This window comes from Procambarus clarkii, chromosome 81 (assembly GCF_040958095.1).
Source record: "Procambarus clarkii isolate CNS0578487 chromosome 81, FALCON_Pclarkii_2.0, whole genome shotgun sequence".
NCBI classification, from domain to species: domain Eukaryota; kingdom Metazoa; phylum Arthropoda; class Malacostraca; order Decapoda; family Cambaridae; genus Procambarus; species Procambarus clarkii.
Genome location: NC_091230.1, coordinates 2,099,946 through 2,120,303, shown reverse-complemented (window position 1 = coordinate 2,120,303; position 20,358 = coordinate 2,099,946).

Below are 20,358 nucleotides of genomic sequence, written 5' to 3'. Positions count from 1 at the left end.
AGAACCCATGAGCACCACACCAGAAATAAATACAGTTTTGATATTCCTAGAGTACGTCTTAATCAAACTAGAAATGCTCTGCAAATCAAGGGGCCCAGAATGTGGAATGACCTTCCCAACCATGTTAAAGACTGTACCTCTCTCAACCAGTTTAAGATAAAAACTAAACACTACCTAATAAATTCCCTGTAATCTACCTCACTCCTCTATTGTCAACCCATGTCTGTTATTTTCTTTTTTTTTTTTTCTTTTTTGTAATCAACACTGTTTGTCAACCTATTGTATTTGTGCTGCTTTTTCAGTCATGTTCCCCCTTTTTTTTATCTTTATTTGTATTTGTTCTCAACATCTTTTATTCTTTATGCTCAATTAGTATTAAGTTCTAGATATTAATGTTTTTCTTGCCCGAAACGCATTGCGTAATAGTGGCTTTAGGCATTGTATGTACTAGCTCTATCTATATATCAATCCATTAATGTAACATCACTTGTATGTATATACCTTACCTGAATAAACATCTGAATCTGAATCTGAATCTGATCTGAAGTCTTTGGTGCTGATTGATACTGAGGTAGTTAGTCATGATGTTTAAGGTGTCGTGAGTGGACCGGTGAGGCCGAAATTCAAACTGTTTGTTAGTGAGTAAGTCATTGTGTTCAAGGTGGGTTCTAAGTCTCTGGTTGATCAGCCTTTCAAAGACTTTGCCAAGTGTCTCTAGAAGGCTGATGGGTCTATAGTTCTTTGGGTCAGTGTGGGGTTTCCCAGGTTTTGGAATAAGAACGGCTGTGGCAGACTTAAAGTTGAGTGGAAAGTATCCAGAGGCAAGGGAGGCGTTGAATAGGTTAGTGATAGCAGTAATGATAGAAGCAGGGAGTTGTCTAAGAAGGATATGTCCAATGCTAGACGCACCAGGGGCTCTACGACGAGTGCCCATGAGAGCTGTCTTGACATCAGCTAGAGTTAGGGGAGTCTGTAGTTCAGTGTTTGAATTGAGATTTTCAAGGTGGATGAGGTCGTCTGGTGTAGTTGCTTGTCTATTTTGGTGTATCCAGTCTTCGACTATTTCAATGTTGGGGCGGGCAAATGGTTCAGGAGGATGTGTTTCCAGAATTCTTGAGGTGTCAGTTTTCTGTATTGTTCTGCTTGTTCTATAAGGTGTTTCCAATGTTTTGTGTGATCTTCATCTAGGCTGTTAAGGATGTGGTTTTTTAATGTTGTTAGGTCCCATAGTATTTGTCCATGACGATGTATGTTTTGTAAGAATCTAGTGTGATAGCAAGCTAAGAGGCGTTTTGAGCGAATGGAAGAGGTGAAAGTGAAATGTGGTTTGTGTGTTGTTTTAGGAATGGAGATGTTTGCTGCATGAATGATGGTGTCTTGTATGTTGCGTGCTTGTGTGTCGATGTCAGTGTGATGTTTGTCATTGTATTCATAAGTGAGATCAGTGTCATCAATGTGTTGTTTGAACATGTCCCAGTTTGCCCTAAGGTATGAGAATTGAGGAGTGCTGGGGATGAGAATAGGATTTGTGGAGACTGTGAGAATTAAGGGAATATGATCAGAGCCCGTAATGGGCCCTGGTGAAATGAAGTGTTGCAAGTTGCTGCCATGTCTGTTGGTGAATATGAGATCAGGCCTGCCAGAACCTGCATGTGTGAAACAAGTGGGGAAATCAGGGCCAAGAAAGAATAGATGTTTTTGGGTGTATATTTGGTGAAGCTGTCTGCCATGCTGATTTGTGGTATTGTGGTGGAATGTAGGATGTTGTGCATTGAGGTCTGCAAGCAGAAAAACAGGCAAGTGAGTGTGGTTGAAGAGTGTTATGAAATCTTGCATGGGAATGTCGGTGTTAGGACGGGTGTAGGTTGGGCAGATGATAAGAGACCCCATTTGTGTGTGATCTTTAATGGCTAGGAAATGTTTGTGAAGCCAATGAGTGTGTAGGAGTTCGTGTTTGTATGAAGAACGGATGAGTATTGCAACTCCTTCATATGCTTCATTTGGTGACTGGTAAGAGGAGTAGCCATAATGTTTGATTTTATATGAGTTCGTAATGTATGTGCTATTTAATAATAGCACATCAGGTCTCTCGATCTCAATAAAATCTGACACCATGTGTCTAATGGAGAAATATGCCCGCACATTAAATTGGATGATCTTTATGAATTTTTAGGTTTTGATGGGGTTGTAGCGAGTAGATTATCCAATAATATACTCGCTCCAAATGCATTGTTAATATTCCTGTCAACCTTTGGAGATGAATGAGGTGAGGCGTTGCCCGGGCAATACGGTGAGGAGTTGCCCGAGCAATATAAGCAGCAAGAATAGCAAACATGAACTAGTCTACTTTCAAGTGTGGTCTAGAGCAGACACTTGCGAGATACTGTACCAACGCTCAGTGCGCTCAACTCACACCAACGTATCACCTGTGTACTTCTGTATATTCGACCAAATATATATATAGTATCTTAGTGTCTGTGTTTATTTGTCACCATACTTTACGTAACAATAGAACCGTTACATTGGTGACCCCAGAGAGTTTCGACGATACCCAGCCACGATGGACTACAACATGGACTCTCACTGGACCTCCACTGCTGCTGCTTGCTGTGGACCGCAGCCACCTGTCATGGAACGTTGCCAACACCCTTGCCATAGCTATGATTTTCATCGCGATCGTCTCTGCATTTTCATCTACTACGGCTTGCTGCTCCACGATCACTACTCACTCATCTGGCAGCTTCATCAGTAACTACATAATGTGTGATCTACAGCCTGTCCTGCCGACTCTCCGTCGCTGCCAGGGCACTGCTTGTTCTACAGGGGCGCCCACGAAAGCTGCTCTTTCGTCAGATTCATCTACACGTTCACTGCATTCTGATACTCGGCCGACTCAAGCACTTTGCGCAGTACAGGACTTACAGCTTGCGTTTCCGACTCTTCGTCGCCTCCAGGACAATTCAGCTCTAGCAGTGATTACCTCGTTGTCCTAACTACGTGCCTACATTACCTCCTAATGTCCTGGTGCCCGAGCCCATCCGCCCCGGATCTAAATGCTCCACCAGCGACCCAAGGACGCAACAATTTTGCACATTCTTCTCTCCTGCTACACCGAGCTTGTCCACACACTGCCTACATCTTTTGGTACCAGACTACAATTTCCACAGTCAACAATGTAGTACTCGGCGTGTACAGTCCTAATCAACCCAAGACGCTACAGCTTCGACACAGAGCAGACAGCAGACTACGACCGCATCGAGCCGCCACGCTCTCGCTCCCCGAGTTTAGACGCTCACAAATCTCAATCGAGCCGCCACGCTCTCCCACATGGAGCTCCACGACTCCGGCCTCACTCAGCTCTCTGCTCTGCTCCAGGCTTCGTCTCAACGTCTGCAACACTGCTAAATCCAGAGACACATCCGCCGACTACGCAGTTCACTTTTCGACCACAGAATTACCAGCCGCACCACAACCTGATCCTACGACGACGGACGATCCTGTACGTGCGACCTCCCACCCTACAACCCCAGTTAGATGACATCAGCGAAGAGGAGGAAGTTAACTTCGATGGTTATGTAACACGAGCAGGGCGTACAATTCACTGACCAGCTAAGTTCCTTGATCAAGTATTTTTCCTTTCATCCCCTGGGAGGGGGAGTTCTGTAGCGAGTAGATTATCCAATAATATACTCGCTCCAAATGCTTTGTTAATATTCCTGTCAACCTTTGGAGATGAATGAGGTGAGGCGTTGCCCGGGCAATACGGTGAGGAGTTGCCCGAGTAATATAAGCAGCAAGAATAGCAAACATGAACTAGTCTACTTTCAAGTGTGGTCTAGAGCAGACACTTGCGAGATACTGTACCAACGCTCAGTGCGCTCAACTCACACCAACGTATCACCTGTGTACTTCTGTATATTCGACCAAATATATATATAGTATCTTAGTGTCTGTATTTATTTGTCACCATACTTTACGTAACAATAGAACCGTTACAGGGTGCTGGTGGGGTTTTGTGCATGTACAGGAGCATGAGGTTTGCGTGATTCAATGACTTGGGCAGTTACTGAGGAGGGTGCATCTTGGAGGAGGGTGGTAGGAATTGTGGGAAATTGACAGCGGGAGGTGGGAGTAAGACAACGGGTTGCTGAGCGGGCTCGGAACGAGATGAGATGAGTTACAGAAGAAATGACTGGAGTTGTTGGGGGATGGAGGAAGGCAGAAGGCTTGTTGGCAGGAACCGGGTGAGAGGTTGTAGTGTTTGAAGTCAGATTAGAAGTGGAGGGGACAATGTTGGGAGAAGAGGGTGAAGGTGACTGGTGACTCTCTATTACTCCCTTATCTATCCATATCTCAACTATGGTATTTGTGCTTGGGGCTCTACTACCCAAAATCACTTACGTCCTCTAATTACTCAACACAAAGCTGCTATTAGGACAATATCCAATTCTGGCCCCAGACATCACTCGGTACCCCTACTTAAATCTCTGAATATGTTAGACATTAAGTCACTGCACATTCTCTCATGTGTATTATACATATATAAAACGCTAAACTATAATGCCAATCCTGATCTCAAAAGCTTCATAGAAGGTTGTATCAGAACCCATGAGCATCACACCAGAAATAAATACAGTTTTGATATTCCTAGAGTACGACTTAATCAAACTAGAAATGCTCTACAAATCAAGGGGCCCAGAATGTGGAATGACCTTCCCAACCATGTTAAAGACTGTACCTCTCTCAACCAGTTTAAGTTAAAAGCGAAGCTATACCTAATAAATTCCCTGTAACCTACCTTACCCTTCTATTGTCAACCAATGTCTGTTTTTTTCTTTAAAGAGCGCTGTTTGTCGACATAATTGTATTTGTGCTGCTTTTTCATCTATGTTTTCATTTCTTGTTTTCATTCTACTCATTATGCTCAATTAGTATTAAGCTTGTCATTTAAGTTTATCATGCCCGAAACGCTTTGCGTAATAGTGGCTTTAGGCATTGTATGTACTAGCTCTACCTATAAGTCAAACAATCCTTGTAAATATTTATTGTATGTATGTACCTTACCTAAATAAAATTGTATTGTATTGTATAAGGTGCTTTTGACATGGATGATTCAGTTTGGGATAGTCCAGGATGTGCTGTTTGGTCAGTGGCACCGTTTTCTGTAGCAGTCAGGAGTGGGTTGGGAGGACATTGTATACAATACAATACAATACAATTTTATTTAGGTAAGGTACATACATACAATAAATTTTTACAAGGATTGGTTGACTTATAGGTAGAGCTAGTACATACAATGCCTAAAGCCACTATTACGCAAAGCGTTTCGGGCATGATAAACTTAAATGACAAGCTTAATACTAATTGAGCATAATGAGTAGAATGAAAACATAGATGAAAAAGCAGCACAAATACTAGTTGTGGGGGAACTAGTATTTTCCTCAGCTGAAGTCGTGGTGTTTTGTGGAGTGAGGACTGTAGGCGAGAATGGAGCAGAGCGCAATAGCTGAGTAGGAGGAACAGAGATACTAGGAAGGCCGTTATGAGTGAGAAAAATAGGAAGATAGTCAGCAAAGTCACGGCCATCGTCCTTGGCCTTCAAGTAAGCAGCTTGTACACAGGCAGTGACTCGTTCATATGAAAGGTTCTGAAGAGGAGAATCAGGTGGAGGTGGTGGGTGAGGGAAGAGAGGTGGAGAGGACTGAGTTTGTTGTGCAGTATTATGGAGATGATGTTGCTGGTGAGGTGAAGCATTAAGGACACTGGCATAGGACATTGAGGTGGCTGATGCTGTTTAGTGATGAGATAGGTTATGGGAGGTTGAAGAAGAAGAATGAGGGTGTGCTTGAGTGCGAGGTTGGTTATTGCGAAGAGATTTTAGGGTTTGCTTTCTCAAAGGGCAAGATTTGTCAACTGCTGAGTGAGCATCTTGGCAATTGGTGCATTTTAGGATAGGGGCAGAGCACTGAGTATAGAAATGACCTTCAGCAGAGCATTTGGAGCAAATTTGTGGGCTTTTACATTTTCGTGTTTCGTGATTATACTTGTAACATTTGAAACATTGTAGTAAAGGAAGATAGTCAACTGGACTAATGAGATAGGGAGGAGTGCTGGTGTTGAGGATTTTAATTCCATGGTGCAAGAGTTTTTGAGCTTCTGTAGGGGAGGAACATTGGATCTTGAGGTGTTTTGTATTGGGCACTGGGTATATCTCCATTACAGTAATAGCATTCCTGTGTGAGATGTCTTGAGAGAGATTGATAGTATTAGGTGCTGATAGGACAGAGCTGTCGACATTTCTTACAAGGACAGAGCATTTAGTTTTTTCTTCAATAGTGAGGACAGGAGTCAGTGAAGCTTGTGTGAGTTTACTGAAGGTAGGTTCCTTGAAACAGACAAAAAGGTCGTCTTCTGAGGCAATGAGAAATTTGATGGTGTTTGTGTTGGCGTGTTTGATATGGTTAGTGGCTGGTGTGCCAGTGGCATTGTAAAAGGTAGTGATGCAGTCAATTGTGTCTATGGGTGTATTTCCAGTGTAGGTCATCCGTAGGCAGTGAGCCATTGTGACTCACTATCTACTGACAGTCCCGTGTCTTGTGCCAATCACTGTGATTCCATAAGCTCAGTGGGGGTCAGTGTGTAGGTCTCACCACGAACAAACACCGTGTTCCGGAAGGTTGCAACCCCCAGTTATGGTGGGCTCGCACGATCACGAGATTCCACAACTGGCTCGGCAGTGTCAGAAACGGAAGAATTTTAGGAGAGGAGAAAAAGAATGCACTTATGCCATGACGCCGCTGCAAAAGGTGAACTTCCGTCTTCTCACCTGGGCCTGTTCTGGCTCGAAGTGGGGCTGTTCACCTAAATGCAGTCCGACGTGGACACAAGCACATTGGACAACACACAGAAGATGCCACGAGGAAGATGTCACTGCTTAGGACTAGATGCTGGCTGGGAAGCGCCTGGTTCTGCTCCAATAACTGCTGCTGGCTGGAACTGGTTTTTGGCTGCACCGAAGTGCTCGTCGAGGCTGGAGATAACAGCTGCTGTAGGACAGCGAGACGATGCTGGCTTGCTTTATGGCTGGCGAGCTGATCGATCCATCCACTCACGCACTCTAAAAGGTATCAGACGTTGGTAGAGTGGGCGTGCGTAGCGCTCAAGCAGAGGGCCGCCTAAGTCACACTGCGAGCGAGACGATGCTACTCTTGCAACGATGCTGATTGGTTTGACGTCCCTGAGTCGATTGATTGATTGATGAAGATTAAGCCATCCAAAAGGTGGCACGGGCATGAATAGCCCGTAAGTGGTGGCCCTTTTAAGCCATTACCAGTATCAAAAGCTGATACTGGAGATCTGTGGAGGTGCGAATGCACCCTGCATGATGGGAGATGTCTCCCTTATGAATGTGTTAAGATGAAGCAACCCAAAAGGTGGCACGGGCATAAATAGCCCGTAAGTGGTGGCCCTTTTGAGCCATCACCAGTATCAATAGATGATACTGGAGATCTGTGGAGGTGCGACTGCACCCAGCATGACGGGAGATGTCTCCCTTGTGAATGTGTTAAGATGAAGATGAAGCAACCCAAAAGGTGGCACGGGCATGAATAGCTGGTAAGTGGTGGCCCTTTTGAGCCATCATCAGTATCAATAGATGATACTGGAGATCTGTGGAGGTGCGACTGCACCCAGCGTGACGGGAGATGTCTCCCGGACCAAATGGTGACCAGATGGTGCTTGACTGGAGATTGTACTGTCCCAGAGTCCGCGGGCTCGCTTTTAAGTACCCCGCTCGTTGCGCGCGCTACTTAGTCGTTTAGTCTCCAACTCATGGTAATACATTTTCTTCTTCGCAGAACTTCACCGCTTTTGTTGTGAAAGCAGTGACTATTTCTGCGGTTGGAAGAAAACGCTCACAGAGTGGGGGGCTTATTTTATTTTATAATAATAATAAAAATTAATTATTTAAATACAAATAATTAATTAATAATAGTCATAATTAATGATTTAATAATTGATAATCCTTAAATGAAGAAGCATAATTGCTCATTATAACGAATAAATAGATGATTAAAGTGGAATTAATTATAGTGACTAATAATGATTAGTGAATAACCATAAATTATTATACAGAAATAAAATTAATGGATAGCCGTTATAATGATTAAATCAAATACAATGAAGAAAGATCTCTAACTGAAAGTTGCAAGATTGAATTTACGGTAATTCCAATTCTTGGTATTCTTGGCTTATCACTTTGGGGGTTCCGTCGGAGCACCCCCAATCCCGTGAGGGCCAGCGGCGCGGAACCCCCACCCCTGAAGGGCGAGCGGAAGCTGGCTGCTATAAGTAGGAACATGACTTATCGCTACCGTGGCCGTAAGCGTGCCCGTATGCCCGGAGAGGCCATTAAAAAACAATCAGGTTTTCCTGACTGAAAAAGGTATCATTCCGGGTCTACTAGGCAGATGCTGCTAACTGACGCAGCTCGCTTGGTGGGCCGACGGAGCGCCATCTTGACGAGCCGTGGAGCAGAGAGGCGGGATGGCCCACCGACTGTGCCCTGGGAGGAGTACCTACTGCCGGGTTTGTACTCCATGCAGGGAGCGCTTTTCCCCATTGCGAATGACTGGTCGATCCCGTGTACATCTTCGTCGCAGGAGCCCGCCCTCACAGGGACCAGTCCTGGAAGGCTGGCCCCAGGGCGGGTGTGGGAATGTGTACGCTGTCCACTCCGAGACCGACTCCCCAGGGTCGACCCCGTGTTGGTCATTGTCGCTGTGTGAGCCCCGCGGGTGTGGAGTGGAGGTGTCAGCTTAGAAGCGTGTCGGTCACCTCCCAGGATACCTCGCACGGTGGGCATGAGAGCCGTGGTCCATCATCACAGGTTTTCCTCGTCCTCGTTCTATTGTGGATCTGGAAGTATTAAAGCAGTGAAAAGCTCTGTACCTCAGGGTACATTCCTTGCACCGCTGCTTTTCCTTATTCTCATATCAGATATAGACAAAAATACAAGTCACAGCTTCGTATCATCCTTTGCAGATGACACAAAAATCAGTATGAAAATTACCTCGGCTGAGGACATTGAAAAACTTCAAGCTGATATTAATAAAGTTTTCGACTGGGCATCAGAAAATAACATGATGTTTAACAGTGATAAATTCCAGGTACTCAGGTACGGTAAAAATGAGGACCTTAAACATAATACAGAGTACAAAACACAATCAAATGTACCCATAGTAGGAAAACAGCATGTAAAGGATTTGGGAATAATAATGTCTGACGACCTAACGTTTAAGGAGCATAACCAAGCAAATATTGCGACAGCCAGAAAAATGATAGGATGGATTACGAGAACTTTCAAATCCAGGGATCCCATCACAATGGTTGTACTCTTCAAGTCACTTGTGTTGTCCCGTCTTGAGTACTGCTCAGTACTCACTTCCCCCTTCAGAGCAGGAGAGATTGCTGAAACAGAGGGAATACAGAGAACATATACGGCACGCATAGACGCAATAAAGCACCTAAATTATTGGGATCGTCTCAAAGCCCTCCAAATGTACTCACTAGAAAGAAGACGAGAGATATCAAATAATATACACCTGGAAGATACTGGAGGGCCAAGTACCAAATCTACACAGTAAAATAACAACGTACTGGAGTGAACGACATGGAAGAAAATGTAGAATAGAACCAGTGAAGAGCAGAGGTGCCATAGGCACAATCAGAGAACACTATAAACATCAGAGGTCCGCGGTTGTTCAACGTCCTCCCAGCAAGCATAAGAAATATTGCCGGAACAACCGTGGACATTTTCAAGAGGAAACTAGATTTATTCCTCCAAGGAGTGCCGGACCAACCGGGCTGTGGTGGGTATGTGGGCCTGCGGGCCGCTCCAAGCAACAGCCTGGTGGACCAAACTCTCACAAGTCGAGCCTGGCCTCGGGCCGGGCTTGGGGAGTAGAAGAACTCCCAGAACCCCATCAACCAAGTATCAACCAGGTATCAGTAAGGGTGGGCAGGAGCTGGTGTGCAGAGGTAACGTGAAAAGCAAAGGCACAGGTGCGTGGGACCCGCTTCAAAGTGTACTACTGGCAACTAGGCTGCGAGAGTGGAGATAACTGGATGCGACACCTGTTGCGTAAGGCAGGAATGGGTAGAATGGAATGAAGCCCCAGCATAACTGAGTGGGGAGTAACTGAGTAGCCTAGTGATGGTACTGCCCGATACAATAAGTGCTAACTCCTGGAACAATCGGACGCCTCCTCAGTGGGAAACTAATAGAAGTAGTTAATGTCAGCGTCAAGTAGTTAGTAGGCACCGGCACATCGATTATCAATAATAAATTATATATAATAATATTTATATAAATATTTTTATATAAATTATAAATTATCAAAATAAAATTAATAATAATATATAAAATAAATATACAAATAAAATATAATAAAATTTATAATAAATTATAAATTATAATATATATTTTTATAAATATAAATTATATTAAATAATATAAATTATAAGTCAATGTTAAAACACAGTGCAGACAGTGGACTGCAGGAGGCCCCGAAGACTGCGTAGAGTGCAGCGAAGTCCATATCACTATGCAGCGGGTAGATACTAAGGAACGCCAACCGGCCAAGGTAAGAGGGTGTTAAGTGGCATCAAACTGCTGAACCACTTACGCTCAATAAGGCGAATTTGAACTGTAACGAAATTATTATTAAGAATGGAGAGAAAATGCGTTCTTCCCTTCTTCTGTCGTGAAATTCCTCGGCTGGGACGCGCCATCTGTAGCCTTGGCAGCTGGACCATTGCAGCTGCGGCATCTTCGGTTGGACGCCGCTAGATATCAACTTCAGCAGCTGGGACATCGTCGGCTGGATACCTCCTTTCGGAGCCTCAGCTGCTGGGTCATCGGCTGGAAACTCGTCAGCCGGGACATCCGGGGCTGGGCTAGGCCCCCGGGGGCATGCTCATCTGGAACACCACCAGCTGGCCCAACAGCTGGGCCTCGCCCAGCGGCCGTAACGCTACCAGCTGAGCCCTCAGCTGCTGGATCATCGGCATGGACTTCGTCAGCCGGCACCTCAGCAGCTGGGACTGGCCCGAGAAACAAACAAACAATATATATTACATAAATTAGAAAGGAATATAAGGAATGACAAAATGTAAAGAACAGAAATCGTATATAAATAATGAGGGTGACTGTGCATGCTCGGCTGCAACACCACCAGCTGAGCCTTCGTCTGCTATTATTAGCTACTTATAATTAATTAACAATACTCATAACAATAATGGTTGATTATACGGGCATGCTCGGCTGGACCTTCAGCTGCTGGGTCACCGGCAGCATATAAATAATAATTAAACAACTGCAAGCAATTAATTAACAATAATCACGATGATTAATTACAAGGGCATGCTCAGCTGTAAGACCGTCAGCTGAGCCTGCAGCTGCTGGCTCATCGGCTGGGACCACATCAGTCGGCACGTCAGCAGCTGTGCTTGGCCCCCAGGGGCGTGCTCAGCTTGGAACACCACCAGCTGGGCCATCAGCTGCTGGATCATCGGCTGGGACCACATCAGCCGGAACGTCAGCAGCTGTGCTTGGCCCCCAGGGGCATGCTCAGTTGGACACCACCAGCTGGGCCATCAGCTGCTGGATCATCGGCTGGGACCACATCAGCCGGAACGTCAGCAGCTGTGCTTGGCCCCCAGGGGCATGCTCAGTTGGACACCACCAGAAGGGCCATCAGCTGCTGGATCATCGGCTGGGACCACATCAGCGCTCGGGGGTCGTAGCCCTACGGGCCCGGGTTCGACTCCCGGCGGAGGCGGAAACAATTGGGAAGATTTTATTTTTTTCATCTTTATTATAACAATTATTAACCCAGCTGTTGAAGTTCCGGGTGGCGAGGTCCTAGCTGATGATACAGCAGCTGATGTCCCCAGCTGCTGAAGTTCCGGCTGACGAGGTCCCAGCGGGACTTAGTTTTTTTCAGCTTGAGCTACCTCATCCCTTTGTGTGTATTTTACCTCAATAAACTTATTTCAGGTCCCAGCCGAAGATCCAGCAGCTGGCGCTCCAGTTAATAAGAATCTTTACTTTAAGAAAGAACAGCTTTATTTATGCTTATTTTATCTTTAGTAAGATCAAGAATTACTTCAGGCCCGAAGATTCGATTCAGCCGAATCCTGTCTATTATTCCTTAGTATTGTTTATCCTTTAGTGTTATTATTCTTTATTATTATTCTTTATTATATTCGTTCTCCCCCGGAGCTTATTATTTTGGGATAAGGAACACTGAATGTACCACATTACTCGATGCCGTATAAACTAACTGGGCAGTGCGCCAGTGCTGCATTGGATGCAACTAGGGAGGTTGTGACATGGCACATTGCTGTCGGAGCCTAGTGCCAGTTACACAACGTTGACGGGTACATACAAACGAGGTCTCAATTATTATTCAGTCATTATTTCTGGTTATGTCTATTCACTTTCCCTGTTTATTATTACAGTAGCCTCATATTGAATTATCCATACTGGTTATTATAATCTCGCTACTCAATTGTTTTGCCGCTGTTGTGCCGGCTGATGTGATCCCTGCCGGTGATCCAGCTGCTGATGTACCGGCTGACGTGGATACGCTGCCGATGACCCAGCAGCTGATGGGCCAGCTGAGCGTGACCCCTGGGGGCCCCGCCCAGCCCCCCTTGGGGCAGCCGCTGATGTTCCGGCTGTTGTGGTCACAGCCGATGATCCAGCAGCTGATGGCCCTTCTGGTGGTGTCCAACTGAGCATGCCCCTGGGGGCCAAGCACAGCTGCTGACGTTCCGGCTGATGTGGTCCCAGCCGATGATCCAGCAGCTGATGGCCCTTCTGGTGGTGTCCAACTGAGCATGCCCCTGGGGGCCAAGCACAGCTGCTGACGTTCCGGCTGATGTGGTCCCAGCCGATGATCCAGCAGCTGATGGCCCTTCTGGTGGTGTCCAACTGAGCATGCCCCTGGGGGCCAAGCACAGCTGCTGACGTTCCGGCTGATGTGGTCCCAGCCGATGATCCAGCAGCTGATGGCCCAGCTGGTGGTGTTCCAAGCTGAGCACGCCCCTGGGAGCCAAGCACAGCTGCTGACGTGCCGACTGATGTGGTCCCAGCCGATGAGCCAGCAGCTGCAGGCTCAGCTGACGGTCTTACAGCTGAGCATGCCCTTGTAATTAATCATCGTGATTATTGTTAATTAATTGCTTGCAGTTGTTTAATTATTATTTATATGCTGCCGGTGACCCAGCAGCTGAAGGTCCAGCCGAGCATGCCCGTATAATCACCCAATATTGTTATGAGTATTGTTAATTAATTATAAGTAGCTAATAATAGCAGACGAAGGCTCAGCTGGTGGTGTTGCAGCCGAGCATGCACAGTCACCCTCATTATTTATATACGATTTCTGTTCTTTACATTTTGTCATTCCTTATATTCCTCTCTAATTTATGTAATATATATTGTTTGTTTGTTTCTCGGGCCAGTCCCAGCTGCTGAGGTTACCTTGAGGTTACCTTGAGGTGCTTCCGGGGCTTAGCGTCCCCGCGGCCCGGTCGTCGACCAGGCCTCCTGGTTGCCGGACTGATCAACCAGGCTGTTGGACGCGGCTGCTCGCAGCCTGACGTATGAGTCACAGCCTGGTTGATCAGGTATCCTTTGGAGGTGTTTATCCAGTTCTCTCTTGAACACTGTGAGGGGTCGGCCAGTTATGCCCCTTATGTGTAGTGGAAGCGTGTTGAACAGTCTCGGGCCTCTGATGTTGATAGAGTTCTCTCTCAGAGTACCAGTTGCACCTCTGTTTTTCAACGGGGGTATTCTGCACATCCTGCCATGTCTTCTGGTCTCATGTGATATTATTTCTGTGTGCAGGTTTGGGACCAGCCCCTCTAATATTTTCCACGTGTAAATTATTATGTATCTCTCCCGCCTGCGCTCAAGTAGTACAGTTTTAGGCTCTTTAGTCGGTCCCAATAGTTTAGACGTTTTACTGAGTGGATTCTAGCAGTAAAGGATCTCTGCACGCTCTCCAGGTCAGCAATTTCTCCAGCTTTGAAAGGTGCTGTCATTGTGCAGCAATACTCTACTCTAGAGAGCACAAGCGTTTTGAAAAGTATCATCATCGGTATAGCATCTCTAGTGTGAAAAGTTCTTGTTATCCAACCTGTCATTTTTCTTGCAGTTGTGACGGCTACTTTATTGTGTTCTTTAAAGGTAAGGCCTTCCGACATGAGTACACCCAGATCCTTTACATTGCCTTTTCGTTCTATGTTATGATTTGCCTGAGTTTTGTACGTGGTTTCCGTTTTTATATTTCTATTTTTTCCATAGCGCATGAGCTGGAACTTATCTTCGTTAAACACCATATTATTTTCTGTAGCCCATAGAAAGACCTGATCTACATTTGACCCATCAACATTGGTGTTCCTCAGGGCAGCATACTTGGCCCTCTCCTCTTTCTCATCTACATTAATGACCTTCCAAATGCCTCCCAACACCTCAAACCAATTCTATTTGCTGACGACACAACCTTCATTTACTCCAGTCCTGACCCTCTTGCTCTAAATGCCACAGTAAATACTGAGCTAAATAAAGTCCATCATTGGCTAACTGCCAACAAACTCACCCTTAACATTGACAAAACCTTCTATATTCTGTTTGGCAATAAATCCTCTAGTCTTATAAATCTCAAAATAAACAATACCCAAATTTGTAACAAATTAGATGGCAAATTCCTTGGCATTCTCATTGACAACAAGCTGAATTTCCAGGGACACATTCTAAATATATCAAAAAAAGTTTCAAAAACTGTGGGCATTCTTTCTAAGATCAGATATTATGTACCACGCCCTGCTCTGGTGACTCTCTATTACTCCCTTATCTATCCTTATCTCAACTATGGTATTTGTGCTTGGGGTTCTACTACCCAAAATCACTTACGTCCTCTAATTACCCAACACAAAGCCGCTATTAGAACAATATCCAACTCTGGCCCCAGACATCACTCGGTACCCCTACTCAAATCTCTTAATATGTTAGATATTAAGTCACTGCACATTCTCTCATGTGTATTATACATATATAAAACGCTAAACTATAATGCCAATCCTGATCTTAAAAGCTTCATAGAAGGTTGTAACAGAACCCATGAGCACCACACCAGAAATAAATACAGTTTTGATATTCCTAGAGTACGTCTTAATCAAACTAGAAATGCTCTGCAAATCAAGGGGCCCAGAATGTGGAATGACCTTCCCAACCATGTTAAAGACTGTCCCTCTCTCAACCAGTTTAAGATAAAAACTAAACACTACCTAATAAATTCCCTGTAATCTACCTCACTCCTCTATTGTCAACCCATGTCTGTTATTTTCTTTTTTTTTTCTTTTTTGTAATCAACACTGTTTGTCAACCTATTGTATTTGTGCTGCTTTTTCAGTCATGTTCCCCCTTTTTTTTTTATCTTTATTTGTATTTGTTCTCAACATCTTTTATTCTTTATGCTCAATTAGTATTAAGTTCTAGATATTAATGTTTTTCTTGCCCGAAACGCATTGCGTAATAGTGGCTTTAGGCATTGTATGTACTAGCTCTATCTATATATCAATCCATTAATGTAACATCACTTGTATGTATATACCTTACCTGAATAAACATCTGAATCTGAATCTGAATCTGACTGGAGGTTCGCCGTGTCCTCTATGTTGCCTACTCTCATGAAGATCCTAGTGTCATCTGCAAAGGATGATACAGTGCTATAGGTTGTGTTCTTGTCTATATCCGAAATGAGGATGAGAAAAAGTACTGGAGCAAGCACAGTACCCTGGGGGACTGAGCTCTTCACGGTTGATGGGCTGGATTTTATTTTGTTGACTATTACACATTGGGTTCTGTTGGTCAGGAAATTGTAGATCCATCTGCCTATTTTTCCGGTAATTCCTTTTGAACGCATTTTATGTGCAATAACACCATGGTCACATTTATCAAAAGCTTTTGCGAAATCTGTGTAAATTACATCCGCGTTATGTTTGTCTTCCATAGCATCTAATGCCATATCATAGTGGCCCAGCAACTGCTACAGGCAAGAGCGCCCTGTTCTGAAACCATGTTGTCCGGGGTTATGGAGTTGCTGTGATTCCATGTATTTTGTGATTTTACTTCTTAGCACTCTCTCAAAATTTTTTATGATGTGCGATGTTACTCAAACTCAAATCTCTCAAACTCAAATCTTACTCAAATCTCTGAATATGTTAGATATTAAGTTACTGCACATTCTCTCTTGTGTATTATACATATATACAACGCTGAACTGTAATGCCAATCCTGACCTCAAAAGCTTCATAGAAGGTTGTAACAGAACCCATGAGCACCACACCAGAAATAAATACAGTTTTGATATTCCTAGAGTACGACTTAATCAAACTAGAAATGCTCTACAAATCAAGGGACCCAGAATGTGGAATGACCTTCCCAACCATGTTAAAGACTGTACCTCTCTCAACCAGTTTAAGATAAAAACTAAACACTACCTAATAAATTCCCTGTAACCTACCTCACTCCTCTATTGTCAACCCATGTCTGTTATTTTTTTTAATCAACACTGTTTGTCAACCTATTGTATTTGTGCTGCTTTTTCAGTCATGTTCCCCCCCCTTTTTTTTATCTTTATTTGTATTTGTTCTCAACACTTTTTATTCTTTATGCTCAATTAGTATTAAGTTCTAGATATTAATGTTTTTCTTGCCCGAAACGCATTGCGTAATAGTGGCTTTAGGCATTGTATGTACTAGCTCTATCTATATATCGATCCATTAATGTAACATCACTTGTATGTATATACCTTACCTGAATAAACATATTTATTTATTTATTTATTTATGTTAGTGCTATCGGTCTGTAATTTTTTGCCTCTGCCTTATTTCCTCCTTTATGGAGTGGTGCTATCTCTGCTGTTTTTAGTATATCAGGAATAACGCCAGTATCTAGGCTTTGTCTCCACAGAATGTGGAGGGCCTGCGATAGTGGTTTTTTACAGTTCATTATGAATATGGAGTTCCAAGAATCCGGGCCTGGTGCAGAGTGCATAGGCATACTGTTTATATGGCTTCTTCAAAATCCAGTGGGGATAGGGTGACGTCTGATATATGATTAACAATACAATACAATACAATTTTATTTAGGTAAGGTACATACATACAATAAATGTAGTCAAGGGTGCCGAGTCTGTCCTGACTGTGGGTGCAGTTTATAGAATTCCTAACACTGATGTGTCCGAATTCAACTCAAACCTTAGAAATCTAATACTTGATAACAGACTGAACAAAAACCACCTAATTATCGCAGGGGACTTTAATATTGACCTCTGCGAGCCAGAACACCCTACTGCTGTTAGCTTCCTCAACTGTATGAATTCCTGCTTCCTCATACCCTTAATCACTAGACCTACTAGAATCACTGATAGCACTGCCACGACGCTCGATCACATCTGGACAAACATAACCTCTCCGCTTACTTCAGGTATAATCACCGATAGCACTACAGACCATTACCCCACATTTCTCTTAACTAACATTAGCAAACCACCTCTTGAGTCAAGAGTGATACGTTTTAGACTACACAATGAAACTGCTATAGACAATTTTATAACTGCTGCTGATAATGTCAACTGGGAGTCCGAGTTAGGTAACATAGTGGACATCAACCTAGCAGTGCAATCTTTTCTTCAAAAAACTCTTAGCCTTTATAATACCCACTGTCCTATGCTTACAAAACAAGTCTCAACCAAAAGGCTTAACAATCCCTGGCTTACAAAGGGAATACTTAAATCTATTAATAAAAAACATGACCTTGAGAAGAAGTATAGGTTAGGAATTGTCTCCAAAGAATTCTCAAAGAATTACTCATTATTGCTGTCTAAGATAATTAGACGAGCCAAAACTAAATACTATGAAGATAAATTTACCCAAATAAAGAGCAACATTAAACAAACTTGGAGAACAATTTCTCAAATATTGGGATCAAAGAAGTCTTTAAATAACAAACCGACTCTCCTGTCTAATAACGATGGTCAGCTTTCAGCCTCTGATTCTGCTACTGAGTTCAATAGGTTCTTCTCTTCCATTGGTTCATCCCTTGCAAATGATATTCCATCTTCCAGTACAGACATTAATGACTATCTTTCAGGTAACTATCCACAGTCTCTGTACCTAAAGCCTATTAATTCCACTGACGTCAATGAGATAATCCTTTCCCTTAAAACCAAGTCTGGTGCCCTTGAGGAGATACCAACTTTAATTTACAAAAAAGCCTCCAGATCTTTAGCCCCTGCTATTGCTTTGCTCTTCAACAAGTCACTTGAACTCCAAACCTTCCCAGATATTCTAAAAAAAGCGAGAGTAACGCCTGTCCACAAATGTGGTAATCTCACAGATGTTAACAACTACAGACCTATATCTATCCTGCCAAACTTGTCAAAAATTTTTGAAAAACTAATCTATAAGCAGCTTTACTCATATCTAGCCAAACTCAATATACTTAGCCCTTGCCAATATGGCTTCAGACCCAAAAAAAGCACTAACGATGCACTTATTAGTATGCTTAACTCGATTCATACAGCTCTTGATAAAAATGAGTTCTCTGTTGGGTTGTTTGTGGACCTGCGTAAAGCTTTTGACACTGTCAACCACCAAAACCTTCTTCTTAAATTACATCATTATGGAGTCAGAGGACACTCCCTACAATACCTCAAATCCTACCTTACTGACAGGCTCCAATATGTTTCTGTGAATAATACAATTTCTCCCACCCTACCCATCAACATTGGTGTTCCCCAGGGCAGCATACTTGGCCCTCTCCTCTTTCTCATCTACATTAATGACCTTCCAAATGCCTCCCAACACCTCAAACCAATTCTATTTGCTGACGACACAACCTTCATTTACTCCAGTCCTGATCCCCTTGCTCTAAATGCCACAGTAAATACTGAGCTAAATAAAGTCCATCTGTGGCTAACTGCCAACAAACTCACCCTTAACATTGACAAAACCTTTTATATTCTGTTTGGCAATAAATCCTCTAATCAAATAAATCTCAAAATAAACAATACCCAAATTTGTAACAAATTAGATGGCAAATTCCTTGGCATTCTCATTGACCACAAGCTTAATTTCCAGGGACACATTCTAAATATATCAAAAAAAGTTTCAAAAACTGTGGGCATTCTTTCTAAGATCAGATATTATGTACCACGCCCTGCCCTGGTGACTCTCTATTACTCCCTTATCAATCCATATCTCAACTATGGTATTTGTGCTTGGGGCTCTACTACCCAAAATCACTTACGTCCTCTAATTACTCAACACAAAGCTGCTATTAGGACAGTATCCAATTCTGGCCCCAGACACCACTCGGTACCCCTACTTAAATCTCTGAATATGTTAGACATTAAGTCACTGCACATTCTCTCATGTGTATTATACATATATAAAACGCTAAACTATAATGCCAATCCTGATCTCAAAAGCTTCATAGAAGGTTGTATCAGAACCCATGAGCATCACACCAGAAATAAATACAGTTTTGATATTCCTAGAGTACGACTTAATCAAACTAGAAATGCTCTACAAATCAAGGGGCCCAGAATGTGGAATGACCTTCCCAACCATGTTAAAGACTGTACCTCTCTCAACCAGTTTAAGTTAAAAGCGAAGCTATACCTAATAAATTCCCTGTAACCTACCTTACCCTTCTATTGTCAACCAATGTCTGTTTTTTTCTTTAAAGAGCGCTGTTTTTCGACATAATTGTATTTGTGCTGCTTTTTCATCTATGTTTTCATTTCTTGTTTTCATTCTACTCATTATGCTCAATTAGTATTAAGCTTGTCATTTAAGTTTATCATGCCCGAAACGCTTTGCGTAATAGTGGCTTTAGGCATTGTATGTACTAGCTCTACCTATAAGTCAAACAATCCTTGTAAATATTTATTGTATGTATGTACCTTACCTAAATAAAATTGTATTGTATTGTATTGTATTGTATATTTACAAGGATTGTTTGACTTATAGGTAGAGCTAGTACATACAATGCCTAAAGCCACTATTACGCAAAGCGTTTCGGGCATGTCTACTTTCAAGTGTGGTCTAGAGCAGACACTTGCGAGATACTGTACCAACGCTCAGTGCGCTCAACTCACACCAACGTATCACCTGTGTACTTCTGTATATTCGACCAAATATATATATAGTATCTTAGTGTCTGTGTTTATTTGTCACCATACTCTACGTAACAATAGAACCGTCAATTAGCCGCTGTCCGCA